We start from the raw sequence: 27,448 nt of genomic DNA on the forward strand, positions 1-27,448 counted from the left end.
TAACCAGAACTTAATGATTTAACCCCGCAACATTTATCTCCCACCTTAAAATCAAGATTTAATTACAGAGGCTGCCTCTGGGCTGGCATCTTCTCAGAGGGCAATAGGATCATGGTGTGAGCCTATCTGGGGGAAAACAACCCGAAAACAGTAAAACCCGTGTGTTGCCCATTGTGTTGGTCTTAGCGGTGGGCAAACTGGGAATTAACATTTTAATAAACTTCCACATGAGCAATTTCTTAAAGGTTTTTTCAGATCCCTTGCCTGATCCCTCCTTGTCGGCAGGCTTTGTTTGCTGTTCTGACGTGCCTTCGTTTCTCTTTTTTTCACGTTCTTCTCCCCGTTCCCGGTTTGCCCAACCTCTAATTTTCATGTCAGAGTGAATTATGAAAAACAATGTTTTCTTCCTCCCCTTTCCCCTGCTTTGAATTCAGAAAAAAGTTCCTTTTTCCTTCATTAATATTTCTGCTTGGTGGTTTGTCAGGAGTCAAATGACAAACCTGTGCTGGGCTTTGCATAGGACACTTCGAGCCTCAGCTCCCAGCTCACTAATAAGCTTCCCAGGCATCTGTAAAATACATTTTCAATTCAATTAGTGTTTAATGTGAAGTGCCTGATGTGTCAAAGTGTCCTTGGAGATACAGCTGAAGGAGCAGCAGGGAGAGCCCCAGCCTGGCTGCACCGTTCCCTTTCAAGGCGTGATTGAATTGCTGAATGATTTGTTGGGTTTAGGAGTGACTGAGGGCTCTGATGAGGTCTCTGCTCCTGCACATAGCTCATCCCTCGGATAAATCACCGTGCAGCTGGCGGTGTTGGCTGTCACAGCCCATTTCACCTCCTCCAGCCCCTCCTAATGCAGCAGAAACCTCCCTGCCAGTTGTTAAAATCCTGTTAGTCAATGGGATTGGAGAGCTTGAGGGAGCTCTCGAAGAAGTCACCTTAATAAATGGATTTAATAGGAAAAATCGGGTGGGTAAAGGTGCCTGGGTCTGCTTGCATGTGCAGGAAACGGAGAGGTGCTATGGGATGCTGCTAACCCTGAGAGCTCAAAAATTATGCTGCTAACCCTGAGAGCTCAAAAATGATGAATTTTGCCCCAAGAAATAGGCTTGTGCCAGCATGCGGGTTAAATTCTTCCTCCAGTAACAGCTGGCAATGCTTGCTATGAAAAAATTTTCATGTTTTGCAATGTTTTCCTGGTGCCTTTTCCACGTGTGAACCATGTTTTTGTTTTTTTCTGTCCCCAGATGAATGCAGTTTTCCACTCCAACATCCAAGAGGGCATCAGACACTATTACGATGACCTTGACTTCAAGAACATCTTGGATTTTGTACAAGAAAAGGTTCGGTTTTGGAGCGGGGTGGCAATCAGGGAGGTCTGGTTATGAGGTTTTTCAAGGAGTGGTTAACTCTGTGCCTCATTGAAGCAGAAATATTAGTTTTCCCTGTATTTTTAGAGTTTATTCCCATCCCTAGGGTGCCTTGCTTGATCTGTCTTGAATATCTTGATCTTTCTTGGTTTGCACTGCTCTTTTAGCACAATTTTGCGTTGTGCTGCTCTCCAAGCCTACCCTGCAGGGGTTTTGGGTGAGTTATTCTATCGTCTGTGTACCCTGCAAAGAGCATCTTCTGCTCCACACCACAGCATGGACCATACCAGGGTATTTATATTTTCCAGTCTTGATGGGAAACCAGTGCCTAACACCTGAAAGCTTTTTGATAGCTACCCCAACCTGCATAGAGAGAGAAGGAGGAATAAAATAACGTGTGCTAAAGCTGCTTCAGGGCTGCAATGACCCTTAGATAGGCCACCTTAGGTAAGTCTCTTTACTCGAGGTGTCATTAGTAGCTGGCCAAGCCCTTGACTCAATGGGAAAATTGCAGATAAGGTGTTTTCACGCAGTAGCTGGAAGGAGAGGAGAGCTCCAGCCTCTCCATGGGCAGCACCGGGGGCAAGCTGCTCCTGGGACTGGCGAGAGCTATGTCCAGTCCAATAGTGGGGCTTGACATAGTCTGCTTTAATTTTTTTTTAAGTGTATGGTTGCATATTCTGTCTCATATCTAATGCTTAGAGCCTCCCAGGAGTTGGCAGGATCTGTCCCCTATCCTCGAGCCAACCTGCAGGTTGATAAAACCATCCTCGCAAATCTTATTTTTTTTAACCAAACTTTTGATAAGCTGCTGCTCTTGCCTTGTATTTTATGCACCATGTAGTTTGTTTGAGGTACTAAATATTAAATTAAGTATTAAATTTAAATGCCTTCCTAATTCCTGCCATTGAGTCCTGACTAGATGTGTTTCCCTTTTGTCTCTCAAGACCCAAAGTAGCCGTGCTTCAGCAAAGCAATGATGCATTCCCCCAAGTACATCAAAAAGCGAAGTAAAGTCAGGATTTGAAGTTGTTATCCACGCCCCTAAGCGTGTGACCGGTCTGGACAAGCTTGGTTGGCCCTAATGTATCATTTGGTTTTCCAGCACCAGCGAGAAGCCAGTCCTGGGAATCTGGGGGATGTAGTTTTCCTCATGTTTTGAGGGAGGATATTGGGTTTAGCCATTATTTGTGTTATTGCGGGAGGGAAGCACTTGGCTTGAAGCATTTGGCAAATGAAAAAAAAGTAGAAAAAACCAAAAACTTGAGATCTAGGAGAGAAATCACAGTGATGTTACGTCTCCTGGGTTGGTTTTGGAGAGCAGAGCCAGGCTTTGCCAGCAAAGCTGCTTTCAGATTAACGTTGAATGTTCTCACCTCAGCCTGATTTCTCTCCTTTCATTATGGGTTTGGAGCATCATAAATATTTGAATCTTATCTCTCGCTTTGAAGAAAAGGAGACTGTGAAGCTCTTTCTTCTTTGATGTAGCTGGAATTTAAGGCCGGTGGTGCCCTCCACACTCCCCTCTCTTGGCTTAAATACCTGCTTTTGACTCTTGGAGTCATCGCTACTCAGCCAAGCCTGTTAATAAGACTGGGAGCCCACTGAAGGTCTCAAGACATGACTGATTTTGAGAAAGATCTGAATCGTTTTCAAGTTTTACTCCCACCTCTATAAGAGGATGATATAATTCAGACCTCTGTGTATGAATGATAAATGGATGCTGCCACGAGAAGTCAGAAAGTCCATGTTGGAGCCATCCTCAACAAGCCTTGGCAAGGAGGTTAGACTGCAAATCTCCAGATAAAGCAGATGTGTTTGCAGGAAGGTCTCTGTATCTCCAAACAAGAGAGGATCAGGCACTTCTCATGTAATCTCACCCCATTTTTACAACATTTTTCCCGTCTACTTCTTCACTTGACTTTTTATTAAAAGTTTTCAGGGGGAGATCTTAATCTCAAAGTCTCTCTCTGTACTAAAAGAAGTCATGGCCACTTATAGTGTTGCTGATAAGTCTTTAACATCTGCACACCTCATCTTGTAGCAAGAGAAGGAGCTTTGCAAGAACGTGCAGCTCATTGCTGTGAGCTTTTATATTAACGTATGATTTCCAAACCAGGAACAGCAGCAATGTCAGCGATTGAAATGCAGAGTTACTTCATCCTGAGGGTAGGACCGGGGAGAACCAATGCAGAGAAATAACTGCTTTTAAGAGAAGGGAAATTGGTTTTACGGGACCTGAGCAGCCCAGTTCACTTTGAGAGGATGAAAATTTGTAGTCAGTCTGGAAGGATTGCACCCAGACCTGCTTTTTTGATAAAACACAAGCTCAGAGCAGCCTGTTATCTTTTAGTGGTTATTCTTGCCATTTTCCTTATTAAAAACCTTGTCTATGCATGCATAGGTTAGCTGGCACATGGCTTATTTAGGTCAGGCAAAACCACACTACGCTCCTTAGGATTTGAATTTTGCTTAAACCCTCTCTCAAGTGATGCTTTAAACTAGAGCCGACTGCTTTTGCACACACTTAAACCAGTATCATACAGTAAAAATAACAATTATGGTCCGAAGTGCCAGACATTAATATTTTATGTTACCAGGATGACGGTGTAAATAATGAGATTTTACCTGTTGACACCTACTTGGTCTGGCTGCCTGTAAGGAAGGAGGTATGGAAACAAATTGCCCTAAAGAAAATCATACTTATATGTTTTTATCACTCATTTTTGCTGAACTACTGCCCTTTGCAGCCCTTGGACATGAGGCTGGAGGCAACGATGACTCAAAAGCCCGTTTGCCCAGAGTCACTAACTGCAGCTCTCTACTGCTCCTCGCTTTATCTTTTTTTAATGGTTTGTGGACTACAGGTGAAAGAGGAGAGTTCAAACCGCTTTGCTGAGCACAGGATTTGAATTGCAAAGAGCTGCCGGGACTGCAGTTCTTGCTCAAACTTGAGTGGCTCCAAACTCAAAGCAAGGCTTGGAGGGATGAGGGTGTTGCGCTTGCAAACCTCCTCCTTTCTTCTTGGGGAAGATTAAAGGCAGCTTTCACCAGTGCGGTTTGTTTGAGCATGTTGCTTCGAGGGTGATGGTTTTAGCCGTAATGAGCCCGCATCTTGCGGGTGATGAGCCCACATCTTGCGGGTGACGGCAGCGGCGGTCCTCTGTGGGAATAAATGAGATGATAGTGTTTTACTTTGACGAGATGCAGCTGTGGCCTTGAGGCTTGTTACAAACAAGTTTGTGAAACTTAGAGGCAGAAAAATAAGGATGAGATTGGATACATCCCTGAAAGAGGAATTTGCGTGCACCAGCTTGAAGAACCAATAAGTAACGCTGAAGAGACGCGTGGACAAAAGACAGTAGCCAATGAAATGGGTTTTGCTTGCTCGTGAACACTAGATCATATTATAAAAGGGATAGATTGTAAAAATAAAGTGTTGTTATTATCATCGCCATTGTCGTTGTCGTCGTCTTCTTCACTTGTCTTCGCCTAAACTCATATGCGGAGTCCGTGTTTAATTGCCACAGTCCTAGACATGGAGAGCTCCTCAGATGCGACCTGTGAGGCTCTTTCCATGGGCTCTTTTTGGTTTTTCTTCTTGTTATGCTTCTCTGAGCTCTGGGAGCCCACATGAAAGTAAAACCCACACCGAAGTCTGTCTCAACTTATGAGAAATAAATCCAGGCACAACAGTAGTTTGGGCTAAATCTCTCTTTGCAGAAAAGAAAACCACCCCGGTGCGGCTTCCCAGCAGCTAGTAAGCCTCATTATAAGGATTTTGTACCAATTTTTGCATGGTTATAAAAGCAAATGGAAAAGCTTCTTTGCAGCATGGGGTTATCAAACGGGTAGCAATAGCCAATATCCCTTTAGGTGTTTTTCTTCCTCTCTTTCCAGGCAACTTTTGCAAGCTGCTCTCCCTCACTGATATGGGTAGGATTAAAAGCAATAAAGGAATTAAAGGTAGGAAGTTAGAAAATAGTTATAAATCTGTGGGTTGGCTGCCTCTGGCCATATCTGCCTATTCTGGCATGGGAGGAGGCTACAAAGACCCCAAGAGTTTATGTCTTTTCCTACTCCCATTGGCCAAGTATTGCCACCAACCCATCAGCAGGAGGGGGAGCAGATGCTCACAGGGTTAAACCTCTCCCCAAAACTGCTCTTTGAAGAGTGTAATGCTTAAAGAAATGGGGAAAATCTGTTTTTTTCTGTCTCACCAGGCATGCATACCTCTCCTACCCACTTCAGGCTTTTCTTTCTGGGGGAGAAATATAAAGATTCAAGCTTGTTTACTGAGAGAAGGGATGACTGTGTATATAATAAGCCCACTTTTATTCTGTGGAGAACAGAAAATGACTTTCATTAAACTTTTTTTTTTTTTCCATTTCCTTCCAATGGAAGAAAAAAGCAGCTTTTTTCCTTTGTAGCTGTAGCATTTGATCTCTAATTTAACTTGATGGGAAGAGAAATCCCTGTTAGACTGCAGAGCCTTATTAGCATTTTGTCGAATGGCACCAACTAGCCGAGCTGCCTTCAAGAGCCAAGAAATACATTCATTCAAGGTGCTGAAAGAGCCATCTCTCCTGCCTGCCCCAGGAATAGGATGGATTAGTCACCTGTAATTAAATCAGCAAAGCATGAATGAGCCTGATCTTTCCTGGGCTTGTGAAAGCAAGGATGCCTCCAATACACGTGTGTACGCATCTATAACTGCCGCACGCCTCTAAAATGGGGCTAAACACCCACTTTTCTTTTTTTACACGGTGTCTTCAACTTCGTATTTAGGGTCCTGGAAAGCAGAAAATAATCGGGGCTCTCAGTGCTGGCGTTGCAAAGCAGAGTTTGGAGATGCAGGGCAAGGCTGGAGGGGAGATGCGTTGGCGGGCTGGAGATGTCAAGGTTTGTTCAGCTGCGTGTCTCATCCTCTCCTTTTCTTCTTTTTGCAGTTTTCTTGCTGCAGCGGTGATGAGTACTGAGACTGGGAGGTTAACCAGTACCACTCCTGCAACGGCAGCGGGCCGCTGGCGTGCGGGGTGCCCTACACATGCTGTATTAGGAAGGTAAAGCAGCCGAGGCATGGAAAGTGCCTTTATTTCAGTCAATATTTCAGCAAAACGCCCTCTTCCAGCTGGTTATTGCTGTGTATTTCTGTGCTATACGGTTTCTTGTAAACTGCATTGCCATCTTGCAAAGCGGTTTGAGACAGCATCAGCATGAGATGCTAAAGAAACTAAATATATATATATATATGGGCTACACTATATTTTAGTAGGCTCTGCAGTTTTAACGTAGAAAAAATACTAAAGCACTGGGCTATTAATTGCATTTGTGTCATGCCGAGGAGTTGTTAGAAATGCAGAGTTCCTGTTTTTCAACCTAATGTGTGATATAAAACGGGTCGGAGGATTGTTTTGCAAAGAAATAGCAACATCTTAAAACGACTTGGATGCATCTCAGCATGGATCCAAGTGAGCTGTTGTCCTCTGCTTTCCTGTCCAAGAGGACACGTTTCTCAGCTGGCCGCTGTGGGGTTTAGTGGTGTATGGGGATCATGTTTGCTAGCGTCTGCTCCTAACAAGGAGGTTTTTGAGGGTTTTGCTGAAAATGGGGCTGGGACAGGTATTTGGATAAAGAGCCACCCTTGTGCAATGGAATAAGAAAAGTCTCGTAAGCAACTGCCCATGCAAGGCTGCATTTCCGACATGCTGCGAGTTGGGTTAAATGGAGATGGAGGGAGAGGGAAGTGGATTTGCAGAGCCATTATGGTCTCCTGTGCTGATTTTCAGAGCTGAAAATCAAGACATCCCCCTCAAACAGCACTTTTCTGCTGAGACTAAGCTAAGTGCTCTGACACCGTCTTGTTTAATACAACCGTCCGCCTCGTTGCAATCAATCTTAACACATGCTGTGGATAAAATGCCAGGAGCTGGGCCAAGGCAGGGGAAAAATATGTGCAAATATCCCCATTTGCTGTGGCCAGAAATGCTATAAACGTTGCTGAAAAGGATTTGCTAAGCATAATCCTGGTAGCAAAACCTCCTTGAGGTTCAGAGCATCAGGAGTATCAGCGTTGCCTCTGAACCCCGCTCATATTCCAGGCTTTATGAATTGCACAAGGAAAATATATCATCAATCTAGTATTGTTGTATTTTTAATGGAAAAGAGGGAAATCTGAGGTGTCTTAATTATCAGTGGAAGTCTGACATGCAAATCGGCTGCAAAAATAATTGTCATCTCTAATCAGGGCGTTGATTAAGAATCTTAAAGCTCCTGAAGATGGAATTAGAAATTCATGTGTTGTCCTTTTGTATTATGAGTGAGGATGTGTTGGAAAGAGTCAAGTGCATTTTTCAGTATTTTTACACTCCCCACGATTTTGGGTGACAATTTGACAAACAAAAGACCTCAGTGCAGCAGGCAGTATTGGACATATAAGAAATCACAGATGATTACTATAGTAGGGTAAGAAATAAGGCAACTTTTTGGCTTCCCATTGCAATGAGCTCTGTCTGGAGGATGCTCTAGCAAAGGACTGGAGCAGCCAGACCCTGGGAGGGAAAGTCCACAGTAAATCCTCTACATTTTTTTCAAGAATTAAAGCCCATGAATTGTGGCTCTGACAGCTGGAGCGGTTTTATGGGAAGCAAGATCTCACCAAATAGATCTAAATCTCCATGAGAAATGAAACCCGTTCTTGGGGAGAAGAGAAGCCAGGTAGATAGATGTAGCCTTGTTCTTCAGAGATTTGATTTTTGGCACTGCAAGGCACTTTTGGTTAAGAAATCAGCCCAAGGCAATATCAATACTACATAAAATGCACTGAGAGAGCCAGCTCCCTTGGGAGTTTTCTGCTGTCTGCGACATAAAAAAAGCTAATAAAAATTCAGTTTAAACAACAGAGTGAAACCCGCTGTAATTTCATTTACCATAAGCTCCAGCATGTCTATTTGTAGCTATTTTCTGAAATTGCAGAGTTGTCGTGGGGGTTTTCCTTGCGGGCTGAGAAGGTGGGAGAAGCACCTCTGAACCTTGGGATGAAGATACCTGTGTGTGATACTCTGGACATACCTGGTTGGGTCTTAGTGATGTGCAAACCCCACTGAAAACCCTTTCCACCAAAATATGTTACTCGAGGGCTGAAAAGAAGATCTTGTGTTGGCCCTGCAGCTGGAGGGATAATCAGGGACCACCCGGGCACGCGTATGAATTCTTCTGCATTGGGTAGAGATGAACACGATGCTCTTTCCACTGTGAATAACCTTTTTATCACCCAGTTATAAATCCACCGGTTTGTAGGGCAAGAAACCCTTGTCTTCTTGTGTCCTTCTCTATTTGTGCCTTCATGAATGAAAGATGGAGAGCGCAGCATCCTTTTGTCTTAGAGGACCTTTAAAATTTAAGTAGAGACGTATCAGAAGATGTCATTTGGAAATGTAATATTTTGGAAAGAACAAAAGATGCTGATAGAAGTGAGCTTGTCTGAAGGAAGGAGTGTGAAACATGGCCTAGGGGGTTGATTGCAACATGTTTTCAACTTGTCTTTAAATACAGCCATAAAACCATCCTGTTTTCCAAGAAAAGACTTTTTTCTATTACAAGACCCTCCAAGAGCTTTCTGTTGCATCCCCTGGGGCATCTTCCAGGACAGGCTGAGTTGCAGTAATGAGGCCAGGCATCCTCCAAAAATGCTCTGGCTATTTTGAATAGTCTCATCTCCTCTCCGAGGTTATAGACCTTAAAGTCTCCCCAGAAAGAAGGAATCAGAAAATATGCACCTAATTGAGGGTGTGAAACTGGATCCTCATCTCTGGGACCCCCAGAGCCCTGGGCTAGAGAACCATGACTGTGAGAACGACAAACTCCCAACCAACCCTGAACGTGTGAGGGATTTGCTGCTCCAGCTGGATCCCTATAAGTCAATGGGGCCCGATGGGATTCATCCAAGGGTGCTTAAAGAGCTGGCTGATGTCATAGCGAGACCTCTCTCAATGATTTTTCATTGCTCTTGGGAATGTGAAGAGGTCCCAGTTGACTGGAAGCTGGCAAACGTCCCAATCTTCAAGAAGGGCAACAGGGATGACCCTGGTAACTACAGGCCTGTCAGTCTCACCTCTGTGCCTGGCAAAATCATGGAGAAGATTATTGTGGGAGTTACTGAAAAACACTTGAAAGACAACGCAGTCATTGGCTCCAGCCAGCATGGGTTTACGAGGGAAAGTCCTGCTTAACAAACTTGATTTCCTTCTATGACAAGGTTACCCACCTAGTTGACCAAGGGAAGCCAGTCGATGTAATCTTTTTGGGTTTCAGTAAAGCTTTCAATACTGTCTCTCACAGTATCCTCCTGGACAAAATGTGCAGCATACAGCTGGATAAACACATAATGCAGTGGGTGAGCAATTGGCTGATGGGTCAGGCTCAAAGGGGTATAGTAAATGGGGTTACATCGGGCTGTCGACCAGTCACTAGTGGGGTTCCGCAGGGATTCATCTTTGGGCCAGTGCTCTTTAATATCTTCATAAATGACTTGGATGCAGGACTTGAAGGATTACTATCTAAGTTTGCTGATGACACAAAACTGGGAGGAGCTGTTGACACTCTTGAGGGCAGAGAGGCCCTGCAGAGAGATCTGGACAAATCAGAGAGGTGGGCAATCACCAACTGTATGAAGTTTAACAAGGGCAAGTGCCGGATTTTGCAGCTGGGACATGGCAACCCTGGATGTCCATACAGACTGGGGAATGAGAGGCTGGAGAGCAGCCCCGCGGAGAGGGATCTGGGGGTTCTGGTCAACAGCAAGTTGAACATGAGGCAACAGTGTGCCCTGGCAGCCAGGAGGGCCAACCGTGTCCTGGGGTGCATCAAGCACTGTCTTGCTAGCTGGTCAAGGGAGGGGATGGTCCTGCTCTACTCTGCACTGGTGCGGCCTCACTTTGAGCACTGTGTGCAGTTTTGGGCCCCACAGTACAAAAAGGATACAAATCTACTAGAGAGTGTCCAGAGGAGAACCACGAAGATGGTGAAGGGTTTAGAGGGGAAGCCGTATGATGAGTGGCTGAAGTCACTTGGTCTGTTCAGCCTGGAGGAGACTGAGGGGAGACCTCATCACGGTCTACAGCTTCCTCACAAGGGGAAGAGGAGGGGCAGGTGCTGATCTCCTCTCCCTGGCGACCAACGATAGGACCTGAGGGAACGGCAGGAAGGTATTCCAGGGGTGGTTTAGGCTGGACCTTAGGAAAAGGTTCTTCACCCAGAGGGTGGTGGAGCACTGGAACAGGCTCCCCCGGGAGGCAGTCATGGCGCCAAGCCTGACAATATTTAAGAAGCATTTGGACAATGCCCTCAGACATACAGTGTGAATTTTGGGGTTGTCTTATGCAGGGACAGGAGTTGGATTCGATGATCCTTGTGGGTCCCTTCCAACTCAGGACATTCTATGATCCTATAAGTGCTTTTCTAAATGTTTTTCCAAGGCATTTGTGCCTTCTCCTGGGAACCTGCAGCGTAGCTGTGCCTCTGCCAAGCACAGTGTCTCTAAACACCTTGTGAAGTGTCACCACTGACATTTGGCACTGATCTTGGGGAGAAAAGCAGTTGGTTAATTAAAAAGTGGAAGGATTACAGTCTTCTGCCCTTGGTGGGTTTTAAACGTCTGTGTGTGCTGCTCTTTTGTGATCCCTGAAGGCATCAAAATGCATCCTGGAAGAATAAAGTCTTCTGCCTGGCTTTATGTTAGAAATTTCAATTCAGCTCTGATCTTCTCTTCCATGCAAGATCTTGAAAAGAGTTGATTAAGGCTAAAACCTCACTTTTCTGTCTTCCACACTTCTCCCAAATACAAGGTGTTGAGGGAATTACTCAAAGAGATGGGCAGGACTGGAGACGATTGAGAATCCCTTCATTATTTAATGCAAGAAGGAAGAAAAGTGGTGATGAACTTGTGCCATAGCTAAATACGTTCAAACGATGAGCCCAATAGAAAGCAATGGTGTTTCACCAGCCAGAGTCCTGTGATGTCCACAAAAGTGAGTCTGAAAAGCAAGGACAACTGAAAGCTGTCAAGAAAAATGGTTTATTTTTTTAATGTAAACCAAATAGACGGATCCTTGGTCATGTACAGGTTCCTTTATACCACTATAGGTGACAGCATTTACCTTAAGAGCATTGCAAATTCCCCTTCTGCTGAAGGCTTCCCATTTCATGGTCCCAACCCTGGGTGAGATCTCTCTCATTGACCCTGATGGGTGCTTTGCTGCTGATCTCCCGATTTCCCTGCAAGTCTTTTATATGCACAGAGACTAATTAGTCTCCTTAACTATGCCTGGTTTGTAAATAGTGTCTTGAAGTGGTGAGAGATGGGATTTTTGATAGCACTGTGAGTAATGTGATATGTACAGAAGCTCTTGGTTAAGGTAGCGCTGGAATAATTTCCCTGCCAATTACAGGAGGAACACCAGCTTCAGCTTTATGCCTGGAGTCTGTCCAGAGGTGCCCATTTCTTTTATGCTGTGTCTTGGAGGAAGGCATAATTTACACCTAAATGTGCACATTTCTCTTTTTCATCTCTGTGCCTCCGAAGCACAGGATGTTTTTGTTTTGTTGTCCAGGAGCTTTTACTGTTTGTCAAAGCCATCTTTCTGAAAGCATAATAATTTCAGCACGTCATTATTTTATGGGCACAAGGCCCCTTTAGAAATACATAGTGTTATGGAAGCTGCTGTTTGATCCATGAAACAAGCCAAAAAAAAATCCTCATCAAAAGATCAGTCCCAAGAGGTGTAAAGCACCCAGCTAGCTCAGGATGTGCCAGAGCTACTCATCGGCCTTGCTTTTTTTGGGATGAGCAAGAATCAGTTTTGTAACCCAAAATGTACTGCTTTTCCATCCTGACAGAAGCAGAGGAATTAGGTTTGATTTTATTTTACAAAGGCCCTGAATAACAGCGTTTGGCAGGGATTTCTCTCATTAGCTGTAGCTCTTGAAACATTTTTGTTGGCCAACAAAGATCTAAGCCTTGGGGATGTCTAAAATCCTTATGTTTCTCCCCAAAGTGCCGGGAGACTTTGGGGAAATTCCCACTTGATTTCTGGAGAGCCAAATACATTTAATCCCTGTGAATTTCCCTTTATTATGAAGGAGATACACGACTTAAGATGTTAGAAAAGGTGTCCAGAATTAAACAAGGAGAAAATCAAGGGAACGTTTTGAAAGAGCTGCTTTGCTTAAATGTTCACGTGATGTGGAGGTGGTCCTAGCTCAAATCACTGGAAAAGCATTGGGGGGACCTGGGCATCCTCTGAAACAGCAGAAACCAGAGAGAAAAGTGGTTAAAAAAAAAATTTTTAAAAACCAACAACTTATTGCTGACATGCATGGTTTCAGCATTGCATTTGGGCAAAAAGGAGCCCATAGTAGCAAAGCGAGGTTTGAGGGTAGCTGCTACGCTGAATGGTCAAGACAAGTGGGCAAGCTCTTCTATTTCTTTATTTTTTATTCTTATTTCTTATATTTTCCCTTTGGATTTCTCTGAGCTAAGTCTGTTCACCAATTCTCTGTTTGTGGGTCCCTGGAGAAGTCATTAACACCCTGTGTGGATACAGGACGCTCGATAAAGAGGTAACGTTGGCTTTTTCCTTCGTACGTACAAGATTTGCTTCTCCTTCCCCAAATGCCCTAAAATGAACTGGTAAGCTCTTCCCCACCAAGGATGGCTGTTACTGCAGCTGTATACAAATTCATTTTTATTGCTTTTCCTTGGCATCCCAGGGTGTTGCTTAGGCTCGCAGAGCACGGGCAGGCTCGTGACACGTTTGGGTAATCCCTGCAAGCTTTGGCGTGGCCTTTCTGAGAGCAACGAGGTCTCTCCTGGATCAGCCTGGGGAAATGCTGATCCTGAATTGTGTTTTGAGGCTTGGTGGTAGGAGAGAAGCTGATTTTGAGGCCTTCGGAGGTGACTGCGGGGCTGTATCGCAGCAGAGAGCTGCAGTATCTCTGTGCATATGGTCTGTAGCTCCCAGGGACGTTTTTTTGGCAAGAAAACCCAGGAAAAGGTCCAATCCAAGAAATCAATTCCCAAACAATTCTCATGCAACAATTCTCATGCAACACTTCTCCTTTGGCTTGCAAGAAGGAGCAAATACAAGAAATAACATCTCCCCGCAAACTCAACATCTCAATGAAAACCATGATGCTTCTCTTCACTCTGCTTCCAGTGCCTGGAGCTGCTCAATGTCATCCACGTGCAAGGCTGCATCCACGCCATCGGGCTCTGGCTCAAAGACAACTTCGAGGCCACTTTGGGCATTGTTTGCTCCCTGCTGCTTCCACAGGTACGTGGCAGATCCAGTCAGCATCCTCTCAGCTTCTTTCACTGTGCTGGAGGAGGAAAATAGTTCATTTTTAGTTATTTTTTTCCCCTCCATTTACACCTGAGATCTGTGTCTTGGGTGGGAAAAGTCACAGCGCTTTCTAGAGCATCCTTAGCAAAATTAACAGTTTACGACTGTGGTGCTGGCTGTCTCGTAACACACTCCTGAAATCTAATTATTGATCAAGTAATAGCATCTAAAAGCAAGGCATGCATATGTTAGCACAGCGAATCCTTTTACATTTGTTTTTACTGCTCTCTCTAAGTAGAGCATAAATATTAACCAAAATAAACCATAATCGTAAATTTAGCAGGACTTGCCATGCATCTTGAAATTCACTTCCCATTAGCAATGCCTGAGGAGCCAAGCAACTTTCCAGCACAGGTAGTTAAGCTCTCCATCACAGATGCTCGATATGGAGAGAAATTTTGTGTTGCAGCTTTGCAACACTGTTGGCACTGTGCTAGCAAGGAGGTGAGGAGGTGAATATCTCTCTTAGATCTTTCCAGAATTATTTTTGACAAAACTTTGATGATTTAGGGTTGATTTGATCCTTTTTTTTATTCTTTTTGAGGCTCACAAGCGAAAGCTTCCTTTTTATCTCATTGGATGTAACATTGGGTTTGCCGCTGGAGGTATTTGGTGATGCTTTCCAGATATGGGGTTTTATCTAAATGGGAATTAAATTATTTTATTTTTTTATGTGTTTCCACTTGCAGTGAAAGGTAGAATAGTGGTTGAATAAAGCAGAAGCTGTTGGGAAAATATGTGGTGCATTGAGCTAATTTTTCAAAGGGTGGACTTTCCTCTTGAGCTCTCAGATGGTCCAAATGAAAAACCAAGATGGTGGAGCAGTTTGTGCCCAGTCCTAGCTGTGATGCTCCATGTTCCTAAAGTGCTTTCTCCAAAGCATGCAGATGAGCAGTGGACTTCTGCTGTGCTGCCACCAGGAAATGTAACAGGCACAGAAATGGGGTGAGAAAGTGCCATAATAGAGGCAACTGCTTCCATCTGCCTTGCAGGATGTCCATACAGGAGCCGCCTGTTGCATTACCCATTAACCTGCCAACATGATGCTCTTAATTGGGGAGGATGGGGAGAAAAAACAGAGATGGCAATAAGGATTGCTGAGCCTTGATGAATATCAAGTGCTTTTGTGCAAGCGTTGTGATTTTTCTGGCGTGCCGTTAAATGCTCTTCAGATGAAGAACCTCATTCTTCCCATCTGCTCACGATTTCCAGGTTTTAAATATAAATCGGATTTGATTCTGTCAAGTTTTGGAGGGAATTAAGTTATAAATGGCCATCTGTGTTGCCAGGAGCTGTCAGCCCAGAAACAGCTTCATCCCCAGCAGCTGCCAGCAGAAAGCTGGGGTGAGAATATTGTCCTTGAATTGCCAATCCAAGGGGAAGGTGTTGGCACCGTTGATGTGGGGAGGTGCCTTGAACTTTGGGAAGAGTGAATGTATTGACCTGTCCCATTTTTAGCCCTTGGGTATTTGTCATGTCCCGCACAGGACATGTGCCTCACCGTGGAGCTGCAAACACCGTGGTGGAAAACTTGCAGGATGCTGGGGAGAAGGTTGGGACCATGATCCACGTCCCGAGTCCAGCTTTAGGTTTTGCCCAATTTTCCTCAAAATATTGCTCTTCCTTAGGATCAAACTTCAGCCTCGTCTGTGATGACGAGCGGCTTGAGGGCTCAAAGGTTGGGGATTGGAGCTTGGCTGATGTTCATCATCCGAGTGCCCAAGATTTGTTCTTGGATTTGGGGTAAGCAACCGGCTCTTCCTGTGCAGAAAGAAGGACCTAAGAAAAATTTTGGCTGACGTAGAGTGCCCACAGAGACTGGGCAATTATTGCTCTCAGTGTTGTCTTTCCATCATGCTCCAATATGGGGAACCATCAAATTTTGGCTTTCCATCATGCAGGAAGTTATTGAATTTTTAGTTTTCTCTGCTTTTTCCCAAGTATCTGTGTGAGAGGCCAAGGGCACAGGGCAGGCTGCTTGGCTTTGCTTTCTCACACATGCGGGTGTCTGTCTAATTGGGTTCGGGGAAAGCTATAAATCTGCTGGGTCCTGTTGGGTGTTGAACTGATTGAATGGGTGAGGAGGCAGGGGAAAATCCCGCCTGGGTATGTCACTGCACAGCAGCCAGCCTCTCTCCCAGCTGGTTTAAGGCAGAGGGAGTTTGTAATTTTATGATTGCTCTTAAATCATTAATATCTTTGGTTTTTTTAAGTAAGCCATCAAGCAAAGGGAAAAAAATCCCATTTTAGGAGTGGGGAAGTGGTTGTGTTCATTTGTCTTACTTCATTCAGAGCGAAGCATAAATGCAACAACTCAATTATTTTTCTGCCTTTGCAGAGTACTTTTAATTCTGTTTGTTTGGGTTTTTTTCCCCCTGTGTTTCATTCTCCAGTAACAATTCCATCTCCTTGCCCTTCTTCTCAGCCAAGCTGCAGACTGAGGCCAAACCATGATGCATTTCATATCACTCTCAAAAAGATGTTCTAATTTAGTCGCTGGCAGTCAATGGCAAATTCACGTTGTGTCCTTGTACTAGTTGTGTTTAATTACGAAGCAACTCCAGATCTTTCAGCAGGTGCAGCAAAGCACATAAATTTGTTTTATACTGGCTGCGTCCCTACCTTCTCTGCCTCTAGCAAGATTATCCAAGGAGTTTACAGCATGCATAAAACACGTTTGTAATTAAAATAAGCCAAATAACCTCATGCATTGCTCTTTCCCCTTTGCCATGCCCAGGTGCCTTTTCAGCAGCTTTTATATTGACCTCAGGAGAAGCAGGTCCAACTTTTCCATCCCCGTGTCTTTGCAGAGGATGTTTTCTGACGGTATTTCATCTTCCTCAGCAAGGCGAGGACGTAGCCACTGTAATAAGGTAGAAACAAATGCATAAAAAGCTCTTCAACACCTTTTTTTCCATCCTAAAGAAGCAGAAAGTGGCAAAAGTCCAATTAAAAAGAAAAAAATCTCTGAAAGGTCACTGCCAATGGTTAATATCTATTGACTCTGCAGCGCAGCTGACTCATGGTAAATTGTTGCTACCTCCATTTCACTTTAATATTTCATCAGTCTCCAAAGCTCTACATTGGGAGCAGCTACAGAGTAATAGGGCATCAGTGTAGAGGTAGGTGTTCCCTCTTAAGAGTATAAATTCAGAAGATCAACTATTTCAGTCCTCAAAAATGCAGCATTAGACTTGCAACAGGCATTTTGCAGGTTGGCGTCTTCATCTCTTGGTGACAGTAATGTTAAATGTTACCTTGTGTAAAGGGCTTTTTGTATTGCCAAAGTTCCTTTTTTCTTTGCAAGATTAATTTGTATTTTGTTTGCTTTTTAATATCTAAGTTGCTCCAGGGGCTTGAAGGCGATATATTTGGAGATAGGATGCAGAGTGAAGTCCCAGTTGTTGAAGAGGTGGCAGTCACCGACCTGCTCCTCCACCTGGATGCACACAAGTCCATGGGGCCAGATGGGATCCACCCAAGGATACCGAGGGAGCTGGCAGAGGAGCTGGCCAAGCCACTCTCCATCATTTATCAGCAGTCCTGGTCAACCAGGGAGGTCCCAGATAACTGGAAGTTAGCAAACGTGACACCCCTCTACAAGAAGGGTCGGAAGGAGGATCCGGGGAACTACAGGCCTGTCAGCCTGACCTCGGTGCCGGGAAAGGTCATGGAAAAAATCATCTTGAGTACCATTATGCAGCAAGTGCGGGACAATCGGGGGATCAAGCCCAGCCAGCATGGGTTTATGAAAGGGAGATCCTGTTTCACTAACCTGGTCTCCTTCTATGACAAGGTGACCCACTTAGTGGATGAGGGGAAGGCTGTGGATGTTGTCTACTTGGACTTCAGTAAGGCCTTTGACACTGTCTCCCACAGCATTCTCCTGGAGAAGCTGGCTGCTCACGGCTTGGATGGGTGCACTCTACGCTGGGTTAAAAACTGGCTGGACGGCCGAGCCCAGAGAGTGGTGGTGAACGGAGTCAAATCCAGTTGGCGGCCGGTCACGAGTGGTGTTCCCCAGGGCTCAGTACTGGGGCCGGTCCTGTTCAACATCTTCATTGATGATCTGGATGAGGGGATTGAGTGCACCCTCAGTAAGTTTGCAGATGACACCAAGTTGGGTGGAAGTGTTGATCTGCTGGAGGGTAGGAAGGCCCTGCAGAGGGACCTGGACAGGCTGGATCGTTGGTCTGGGGCCAACTGTATGAGGTTCAACAAGGCTAAATGCCGAGTCCTGCACTTGGGTCACAACAACCCCATGCAACGCTACAGGCTGGGGGAGGAGGGGCTGGAGAGCTGCCTGGCGGAAAAGGACCTGGGGGTGTTGGTTGACAGCCGCCTGAACATGAGCCAGCAGTGTGCTCAGGCGGCCAAGAGGGCCAATGGCATCCTGGCTTGTATCAGGAATAGTGTGGCCAGCAGGACCAGGGAGGTGATAGTGCCCCTGTACTGGGCACTGGTGAGGCCGCACCTCGAGTACTGTGTTCGGTTTTGGGCCCCTCACTACAAGAAGGACATGGAGGTGCTGGAGCGTGTCCAGAGAAGGGCAATGAAATTGGTGAAGGGTCTAGAGCACAAGTCTTATGAGGAGAGGCTGAGGGAACTGGGGTTGTTTAGCCTGGAGAAGAGGAGGCTGAGGGGAGACCTTATTGCTCTGTACAACTACCTGAAAGGAGGTTGTAGCGAGGTGGGGGTCGGTCTTTTCTCCCAAGTAACAAGCGATAGGACAAGAGGAAACAGCCTCAAGCTGCACCGGGGGAAGTTTAGGTTGGATATTAGGAAAAACTTCTTCACCGAAAGGGTAGTCAGGCATTGGAACAGGCTGCCCAGGGAAGTGGTTGAGTCTCCATCCCTGGAGGTATTTAAAGAACGGATAGATGTGGTGCTCGAGGACATGGTATAGTGATGGACTTGGCAGTGATAGGTTGACGGTTGGACTTGATGATCTTAAGGGTCTTTTCCAACCTTAACGATTCTATGATTCTATGATATTCTCAAGCAGCTGACGTGCTTAATGTAGTAGAAAAAGGGAATAAAAGGGATTGTTCCATCTGCAGTCCATGACCTCTACAAGACCCTGGTCTATAAATATCAATTTATGGAAGGAAAAGCCAATAAAAGATAAATGTTTGCTTTTTACTTGATTAGCTCTTGGAAAGCTTGAAATTATTCAACTTTTCTGTTTAGCAGGATCCAGCTTTACAGCCACCCAAATGGGCAAGGACCTCTGGAGACGAGCACATGCTCGTGTAGCAGCCGGTGACATCTCCACGGAAAAGGGTTTTCTTGCAGAAAGTTTTACTTGCAGAAGCCCCTCATTGGGCTGATGGATTTTTTTCTCCATGGCCAGAGTTGGTTTTGTTGGGTCCATGATGCAGCGGGATGCAGTTAATCATGCCATCGCCCTGCACGGGCTCTTGAGCATCGTTTTGTTGCTATTTTGCATCCTTGATTTTTGCCCATGTTAAGCAAAAGCCAACCTGAGCCTTGCATGTTTGATTTCCCAGGAAAATATGACTGGAGGAGCTGAGCTCCTCTTGAGTGCTCTGCAAGGGCCTAAAATGCAACCTTTCCACCCTGAATCGAGCCACTGATCACATGCGCGTGCACACATGCATACGCACACCCCTAAGGGAAAACAGCTGTGGTTTTCCAGACCTTTTTCTTGTTGTATAAAAATGTGAAAATGAGCATTTGAGCCCTTTCCTTCTTTGCTTCCAAAAATGTTCCTGACTCCGAGCGTGCTTTCTTTTTGCCAGACAAGCCATCAATCAACGAGCATTTCCCAGCGAGGAGGATATTGCAATTAGATCTCGGCCATATCAGCCCTGTTGAGACCTATTCCTAATGCAAAACTGTTTAATCTGAAAGAACAAGTGGCGCCGCTATGAGACATTGAGCAAAGCTGGGGCTTGGCAAGGATGGAGCTGAGCACCAAAGAGCCTTGTAATAAATTTTACGGCACCTACGTGGGAGATAAATACGTGGCTTATGTCTAGCAGAAGGCTCTGTGCTGCACCAGAACCACAGAAATTGGAGCGTAGCCTCAAATGCTTGTAAATATTTAACTTCCTCAAGTGCTGGAAGAGAAGGAATAACCATTAGTTGTGTTAAAGTATCCCAAACTTCTATATTAATCTAATTTTGGTCTTGTGATGTTGGTAGGAAATTGGTAATTAGGACCAATGCTGTCTTGTTTGAAATGGGTTAAAAAAGTCTTTGTTGGTTACTGTCAGCTCTAAGGGGAAAGAGAGCTTTGGGCTTTGAAGGAGAGAGCAAGCGTTGATCCCAAGATGTGCAATATTAGGCTTTATCTGAGACAGATCGCACTGGAGAACCAGGATGCTTTGCTGCCACTGCAAAAAAAGAGTGGAGAAGAGGCGCTGAAACCACTGGACCATGTATTTCCAATCTCTTCTGGATATCTCTTGTAATATAAAGATGACTCTTCATGCCTTGGAGTAATAGCAGTGGATGAAGTGAGACATTTACTGTGTCAGGGGCAATAAGTATTTAATTTCTGGAGCGATGAGTTGGGAACAGCAGCAGGACGGTGTCCTTGCTCAGCCAGCCAGACCAACACCCGTAGCTTAATCACAATACAGCACCCAGTTATAATTAGTGTCACTGTTCGAAGTTGGCTAGAAATAATTGCAAGTTCAGGAACAAAATAACGGGGTTTTAATTTGCTTTTTGAGCTTTTGCTGTTTTGCATAGAGAAAACTCAAGGGTCTTCCAGTAGCAGGGACTTGCAGACATCCATGGGAACCTTCTGGGATTAAATAAGCATTTATAATTGGGGCTTAAAACAGAAAAATAATCAGACTGCCCTTGCCTGTCTGTGTGTCCCCGCATGGTTTTGCTGGGGCAGAGAGGTCCCTCTCCTGGCGACTCGTGGGGACAGGAGAAATACAAACAAGGGGGTTGATTAAGCGGTGTGGGAGGATATGAAAAGCTGCAAGTGATAAATGGTTTTTATTTCCCCGTCCTCCCAGGTGGCTCGCAAGCATTGTACAGCCCCTGGGAGTCTGAGACAAAATCCCTGAGGATTTGTGCTTTGGAGCGCTTATTTTTTTTTCCTCTCTGATGGACATAAATTTCCTCTAGCTGCTTGGATGGGTTGGATGGGAGAATTTATGGCTGGCCCTTGCTGACAGCAGACGTCCCACTCACCCTTTTGCTGCTTGAAAATGAAGATGCAGAAGTTCCTTACCCTAAATTGGATGGGTTAGGGGCAGATTTCAGCTGTGACTTTCCAGGGATTTCCCAAGGTGCTCCTGAGAGATGGAGATAAAGGTCTTCAGCAGCAGCTGGTCTTCAGTGCAAAATGCCAGTTAGGATTGGCTTGAGGCCACCAAGCTGCTACTGGGAGGAGCTGGAGAGGTGGGAAATGGCAGCAGACATCTGCCCCCCATTCTGTTTTGCTGTGCATTTAGAGATTCAACTTTTTCCTTAAAAAAAAAAAAAAAAAGCAACAGGATATCTCCTTCCTGGTGCAACGTCATGTGCTTAGTGTGTTAAAATATAATAATCCAGGTATCTGCGTGGCCATAGTGATTGTCATTGTTCGTAATGGTGATGCTTTGGTTTTGCAAAGTTTCCCTTCTTGGTTCATGCTCAAGGTGGCCAGGGAGCAGAGGGCGAGGTGGGCAGTGTGCCCCAGTGGGGAGGAAAACACATGTGAAGGGAAGGATGCAGGAAGGATATGCCTGTGCAAGCCTTTGCACGTTTCCTTCTGCAGTGTCCGGGTGGGAAGCGAGGCAGTAATTCTCAAATAATGTCATCTGCAGGGTGATTTTTTCCATGGCTGTCACCACAGGGGATCCCTGACTTTGGGTGCCACCAAATTACAAATAGCATTATCAATGCAAATTGCAATATATATATATTATATATATGTATCTCATTATATATTATATATCTCATATATTTTATATATATATAAAAATATATCTCATATATATTATATATATGAGATATATATATATTGCAATTGCTATTGCAATATCATTGCAAAAATTATATATATAAAAAAATCATATTGTGACTTTCCAGTGGGTCTGCATGCTTTATTGATTCCCTCAATATGCAAAGGTCTTTGGATTTATTTTACGCACAGTACTGCTCTTGCACACTGTAAGAGCAGCTACTCGATGATATTGTACCCCCATGCAAACCCTGTGCATTTAAATCCCCTAGCAAAAAGCTCAGAAAGCAGCAGACTAGAGACCTCCCGAGGCAGCAGTGGTTTCTGTACTTTGCTGAATGCCAGCCAGAAAGAACAGGCAATTTTCTCGCTTTAAATGACCTGCAAGCAGTAGCTCCCAAGCAGTTCTCCCCTTGCTCGCTGGTGATTACCATCACGGGGAGGGGGAGTCAGGGAGAAAAGCAGCTTTTAAATTTTTTTAGCCTCATACTTGATACATTCTGTTAACATGCTCCTCTGCAATAACGCCTTCCTTCATATTGCAATGCAATAAAATCAGCGCTCACGTTATAAGTCTCTCTACTTCTGGAAAACATGGTGCCCTTGGTGCCGGGGATATTGAATGCATCTATATTCCTGACAGCTTTTTCTTTTTTCATTAAGTGAAAGAGGATATTTAGAGGCGAGCTGGAATGGAAGTTGGTTCATAACTCAGAGGAGAGTGAAGGCTGTGGGATGTAGGCTGCTGATTGAGGACTTGGGGTAATTTTATTCCGTTCAAGAAATCCCCAGTTTAACCATCCTGCAGTACCTTGGACCCTGCATTGCCATTGGGAGGAGAGGAGCAGGAGGGGTGATGTCCCCAAACCTGGCTGTTTCTGCAGAATTGGATCCATTTGCATTAAATTCATTGTAAACACAAATCTTTCCTGAATTACTGTTTGGTTTAGGCAGGAAAAAATGACAGGCTTGCCTTAAAATTTGTCATGTCAAAGGGTTTTGTTTGCTTGGTCCTTTCACTGTATCAGCAGTGGGATTTTAATCTGCCCAGCGATGACATGCTAATAGAAGTAAATAATGCTAAAGCTTGACATACATTTAAATATTATTTTAAAACTTTTTAAATCCTTAAAGGCTCTGCTGCTGAATATGGATTAGCACAATCTTATTATCTGGATCTGTGTGGGAACAGTTGCTCTTGGCTCTCCCTACAGTTCATGGAGAGACAGAGCCGTCTCCAAGCATCGTCCAGCCAGCCTTGGCCTCCTGCATCCCAGCCTGGAGGTTTCTGCAGCTTTTGGGGACAAAAGAGGGGACTGATGTGGGATAGGAGAGCAGGACACCGGCTGGCGTTTTCATGATAAAGTCTCTGGTTTTGTTGGTTTTGCTTTGCCGCTGAAAGCAAGCTCCATCCCAGGTGACCACGAGGTTGCACAGCCCAATTTTGGTCCTGCGCACGTTCCCGGGGAGTGAATGCATCTTGCACAGTTTGAGTCGGAGATGAATGCCGTCTCTGTACGCAGGCTGAAATAATTTTGCAGAGTATTTGGGAAGGAGTTGCCTGCTGAGATGGATATGTAATACGCAGTGCAGCAGTGAATATTTTGAGGGCAGCAGGGAGCTACACTGATACATACACAAAAGTTACCGGGGCTGTAAGATAACCTGATTTCAGACCATTTCGATAACAAAAGGAGATGCTGAGATGTTTCCAGACTTCAGTTTTTCTTTCAGCATCTGCAGTCATCTTTCCCAGCAAAGATCTCTAATGGCACAAATCCAGCATTTCTGTAATTCCTGCAGTCGGGAAAGCCCTGGTAGTTGTAACCATGCAGCAGCCTCCGTAACCACGCAGCAGCCTCCAGCACCTCGTCTGTTGTTTCAGTGATTAATCCTGTTATCAGTAATTAGGTGGAATGTCAAATAAGCAGGATGCTCTTTGAGGATCTGTGGGTGCAATTAGGAAAGTGGGAATGGGGCAAGCTCCAACTGAGGACTTCAAGGAAGGACTCTCCGTGTTGGGAGAGCATCTCAAAGGACGTGGTCTTCCACTTCTTCTGACTTGTTGAAGGAAGAGCTGTCGATCCAGGGGGTCCCCTTGGGATCCACCTCCAGGTGAATTTGGGAGGGAAAAATAAATATTGAGCTGTTTTGGGGCAGCTTCTGTGCAAGGTGCAAGCTGCTCATGCAGATAGCAGAGTGTTTCCCCGTCTCTGAAAGGCAAATTAATAAACCCCAGGGATACTTGTGTTTGCCTGTTTGCGTTCAGCTCGCTGGGTGAACACTTACCAGATTTGTTTTTTCCCTGTGGAGTTCTTGCCTCCATTTTCTACAGCCCCCTCTGGGCAAACACTTCTCTCTTTCCACAATGGGATAAAATAGTCCCTAATTTAAGATGCATTACAACCCTTTGCTCTTATCCCCATTTATCTTTTTCTTAATGTTCCTACTTTCCAGACTATTTAGTGGATCGATTAGGACCCAGAGAAATGATTAATAACATTTTTCAGCTCCAAAACTAATGCGCCACAATAGTACAGGAGATTCCAGCTGATAGATGGTACAGGTGCAACTGGCTTATGTATTGACTCTTTGTTGCAAGGAATGGTTATGCAGAAAAACATGTTAACTACTAGCCTCAAAATTGAAAGGAAAAGCCCTGAGGCTCAAGATGGTCTTGTCCTTCTCCATCTCCTCTTGTGCACTGAAAATATCTATAAAGCTGCACTGTTTGTGTGCCGGTGCTGACCCCTGCAATATCCCAAAGCATCTGGGGCTTATAGGGAATAAACCTTATTTCTGAGGATGAGCAGTCAAGGTGGGTAAAGGGGTTAGTAGAAAATATGCAGCTTGTGCTGAAAATTCTCTGATTGCCACCGTGCCCCTCATTAGCGTCTGGTCTGCAAATGTCTCCTCGCAACGGCTTATCACCTAATCCGCACCCTTGCTGGCATCTTGATTGTAGCCGCCGCAAAGGAAACATCAGGTGAAATTAGAGCAATGTGCTTGAAATCTTGCGCTGATGAAAATGCTTTCTTTTCCCCTTCTCCTAAAGATTTAAAGCCTATTTTTGAATTCCCTGACAGCCAGCAGGGAAATGGGAAATAACCTGGGTGGCACCATGCTTCCAGCAATATCTTAATTTTAGTAAGAGCCTGGACCTCTGCCGCTCTCTTTGCAATGCTTGTGGTGATGTCCAAGTGATCCGCATCCCGTTGTCAGGGCTGATGTGGGAAGTCGTGAGATGGATGTGGCAATTAATCAGTTTATCAATGAGCCCGTTGCTGTGGCAGAAGATTTTACTGAATCTTGTCCTCTCTTGTCTCATGGCCAGGTTTGGAAGTTCAGGTGACAGCATCCCTTGCATGAGAAGACCTTCAGGAAGGGTTTGCATTACTATAGTGGTCTTAACACTCGTATTTTGCAGGTGATCGGCCTTGTGATGGCTTGGCTGTATTGGCAAAAGCTCAATGAGATCTACTCCAAGCTGGACACCGTTGACTTCAGGATCCTGGAGATGCAGGATTTCAGCTTCGGGGCGGTGGATCTGAGCGGTGCAGGCTGGTGCTGGTGCTTGCCCAAGGAAGGGGGCTACATTCCTGTCAATGCTGAGGAGGAGGAAGACAACGAGGAGGAGGAAGGCGCCATCCGCCACAGCAAAGTGTGAGAAGGTGGAGGACTGAAAGGCAGCTTGGAGCAAAGCTCTTAGGGAGGCAGTGGATGTTGAATGTGGAAATAATGCGATTTATCTTCTCAGGTTCAGGAGATACTTTGGGGAAAACTGTAACGCTGGAAGGTTATAAAAAATGCAAAGCACTGTGCGGGCACGTGAGCTCCCCGGGGTCCTTTTGCTACCTTGGCGTTTTGAAGCATTTGTACATCTCCTTATTGTTTGTTTGTTTTTTTTTTTTACACAATAAATGTGACTTCTGTTGCGTTTTGCAAAGTCGCTTCCACTCACTGCACGCTGGTCGGGCCATTGGGGAGGGAAGTGGCACCATTGTCATTGCACTTTGGGGTATCTTTATAGTTATATTTAGCCTGGTTTCCTGAAAAATAGTGGCTTTATGGTAGATCCCCAGATGTCCCCAGACCCCAGGTGTGCCCAGGCCCCAGAAGGACATAGCTAAAAGAAAAAACTGAGCAGCTTGCTCTGCAGAGCCTTTTCACAGGGCTTTTCCAGGAGTCAAATCCCCAGGGAGGCACAACTTGCAACTCCTGGAGCAAGACGGATGTTTTGGCAAGGCTTGCACAGGGGGAAAACACACATTTCTGAAGGTTTCCAGCTCTTCTCTATGAACTACGGCTTCAGTTTTTATCCCCAGGCAAGGAAAAGGAGATCCCAGCAATTTTTAAAATGAGGACGGCTTTATTGCAGCAATGTGCTGCCCCTGGGGATGGCGGTAACTCCCCTCTGCTGGAGACGAACCTCTAATGACCAGCTAAGGAATTACCTTTTATAATATTTATTTTTTTAGCACAACAACTTGGTGATCAAGGTGGCAATTCCCTCCCGCATCACTCTGGATATAGGAATTAAATAGCCGGCGTGTGTTGCATTCAACCCTGGACCGGTAAGTTGAGCCACGTTGGGAAACGGGCTCATAGAGGGAAACCTCAAGCAAGATGAATTGCAAAAATACAAGTGTGTTTTTATCAAAAAAACCACAGTGAAACCCTCTGCAAAGCTCCCCGGGCTGCTCTGGTGTGGGTTCAGCAATAACCTACCAATGGCAAAGCTTCCCCCAGCAGCCACAAGTCAAATGCGGAGGAGACAGTGTAGATCAGGGACCTGTTTTCTCTCCAAATGTACCAAAATCCTGTGGGTACCCCCAGAGCGGCTGTACTTGCTGCATCTATCAAACGAGAGGAATCATCTCAAAAGCAAAATGCAAAGAAAAAAAAGGCTATTTTTCAAAAGAGCAATGTGTCTGGAGCACTGCTCGGCGAAGGAAACGCTGGGTTTATTAGTGGTGCTTTTTATTAATAAGAGTATTTTGGAAGCCGGAGGCTGGCTTCGTTTATTTGGATACCTAAGCAAGGAAAGGTGGACAAGAGCTGGTGTGTGACTGCTGGGCTCTGTCTCCCTCTTCTGACTGGTTCCAGGCTTTATTTTTTAACTAAACGAGAAGCAGTCCCCAGCACAGGACTGAAAAAACAGGTTTTGAACCCTTTTTTTTCTGCAAATCACGTTGAAAATGGAGCTGTGAACCACAAGAACTGAGCAGTGGGGTTACTGAATTTCTTTAAAAAAGTATGGCCAAAATTGGGTTTGATTTTTTTGCAAATGGAGAAGGTAAAATCTGCAGCCCAGGGAAATCAGGTGAGCACGATCATTTAAGGAATAACAGGGTGGCTGCCTTCACCTGAGCAGTTTGCGGGCTCTGGGGATTTTGCTTTTCTTCCTTCTTCCCCCTCTCTCCAGGAGGTGTTTAGTAAAACCTTAAGAAATACAAGCTGATAAATTCAACTTGCTCTTTGTATTTCCATGTATTTGGAGAAAGAAAGTTAATTTCTATTATTTTGCTCTTTATTACAGGACAAGCAGCCACCAACATCTTCATACCATTTTCCTGGCTGGGCAGAGCCTGCTGATGCTGGACCCTGGCACAGGCAGCATTGAAGGGGTCAGATGTGAGCAGGTTTTTGCGCCTGGACTAACACTGTTTTTTGGCAGGCAGTGGGAGATGGGGAGAACCTTGAGCACCTGACTACCCTATTCCCACGGACCGTTGGTCTGTAAATGC

The 27,448-nt window shown here is 45.1% G+C and overlaps 1 pseudogene across 1 annotated transcript in view; it reads left to right on the forward strand.

Annotated features, from left to right (window-relative positions):
- The window catches only part of LOC148055077 (tetraspanin-15-like), a 54,582-nt pseudogene extending 29,020 nt beyond the window's left edge, over positions 1-25,562 (forward strand). Inside the window, exons 4-8 of the transcript XR_015705890.1 lie at positions 1,248-1,343; positions 6,320-6,432; positions 12,935-12,989; positions 13,586-13,702; positions 25,129-25,562. The product of XR_015705890.1 is annotated as a tetraspanin-15-like (transcript). The remainder of the gene's footprint in view (positions 1-1,247; positions 1,344-6,319; positions 6,433-12,934; positions 12,990-13,585; positions 13,703-25,128) is intronic.
- Positions 25,563-27,448: the final 1,886 nt, after the last annotated feature.

The sequence above is a fragment of the Nipponia nippon genome, unplaced genomic scaffold (genome assembly GCF_047370975.1).
Source record: "Nipponia nippon isolate SJK-2023a ecotype South Korea unplaced genomic scaffold, ASM4737097v1 scaffold_27, whole genome shotgun sequence".
In the NCBI taxonomy this organism is placed as follows: Eukaryota; Metazoa; Chordata; class Aves; order Pelecaniformes; family Threskiornithidae; genus Nipponia; species Nipponia nippon.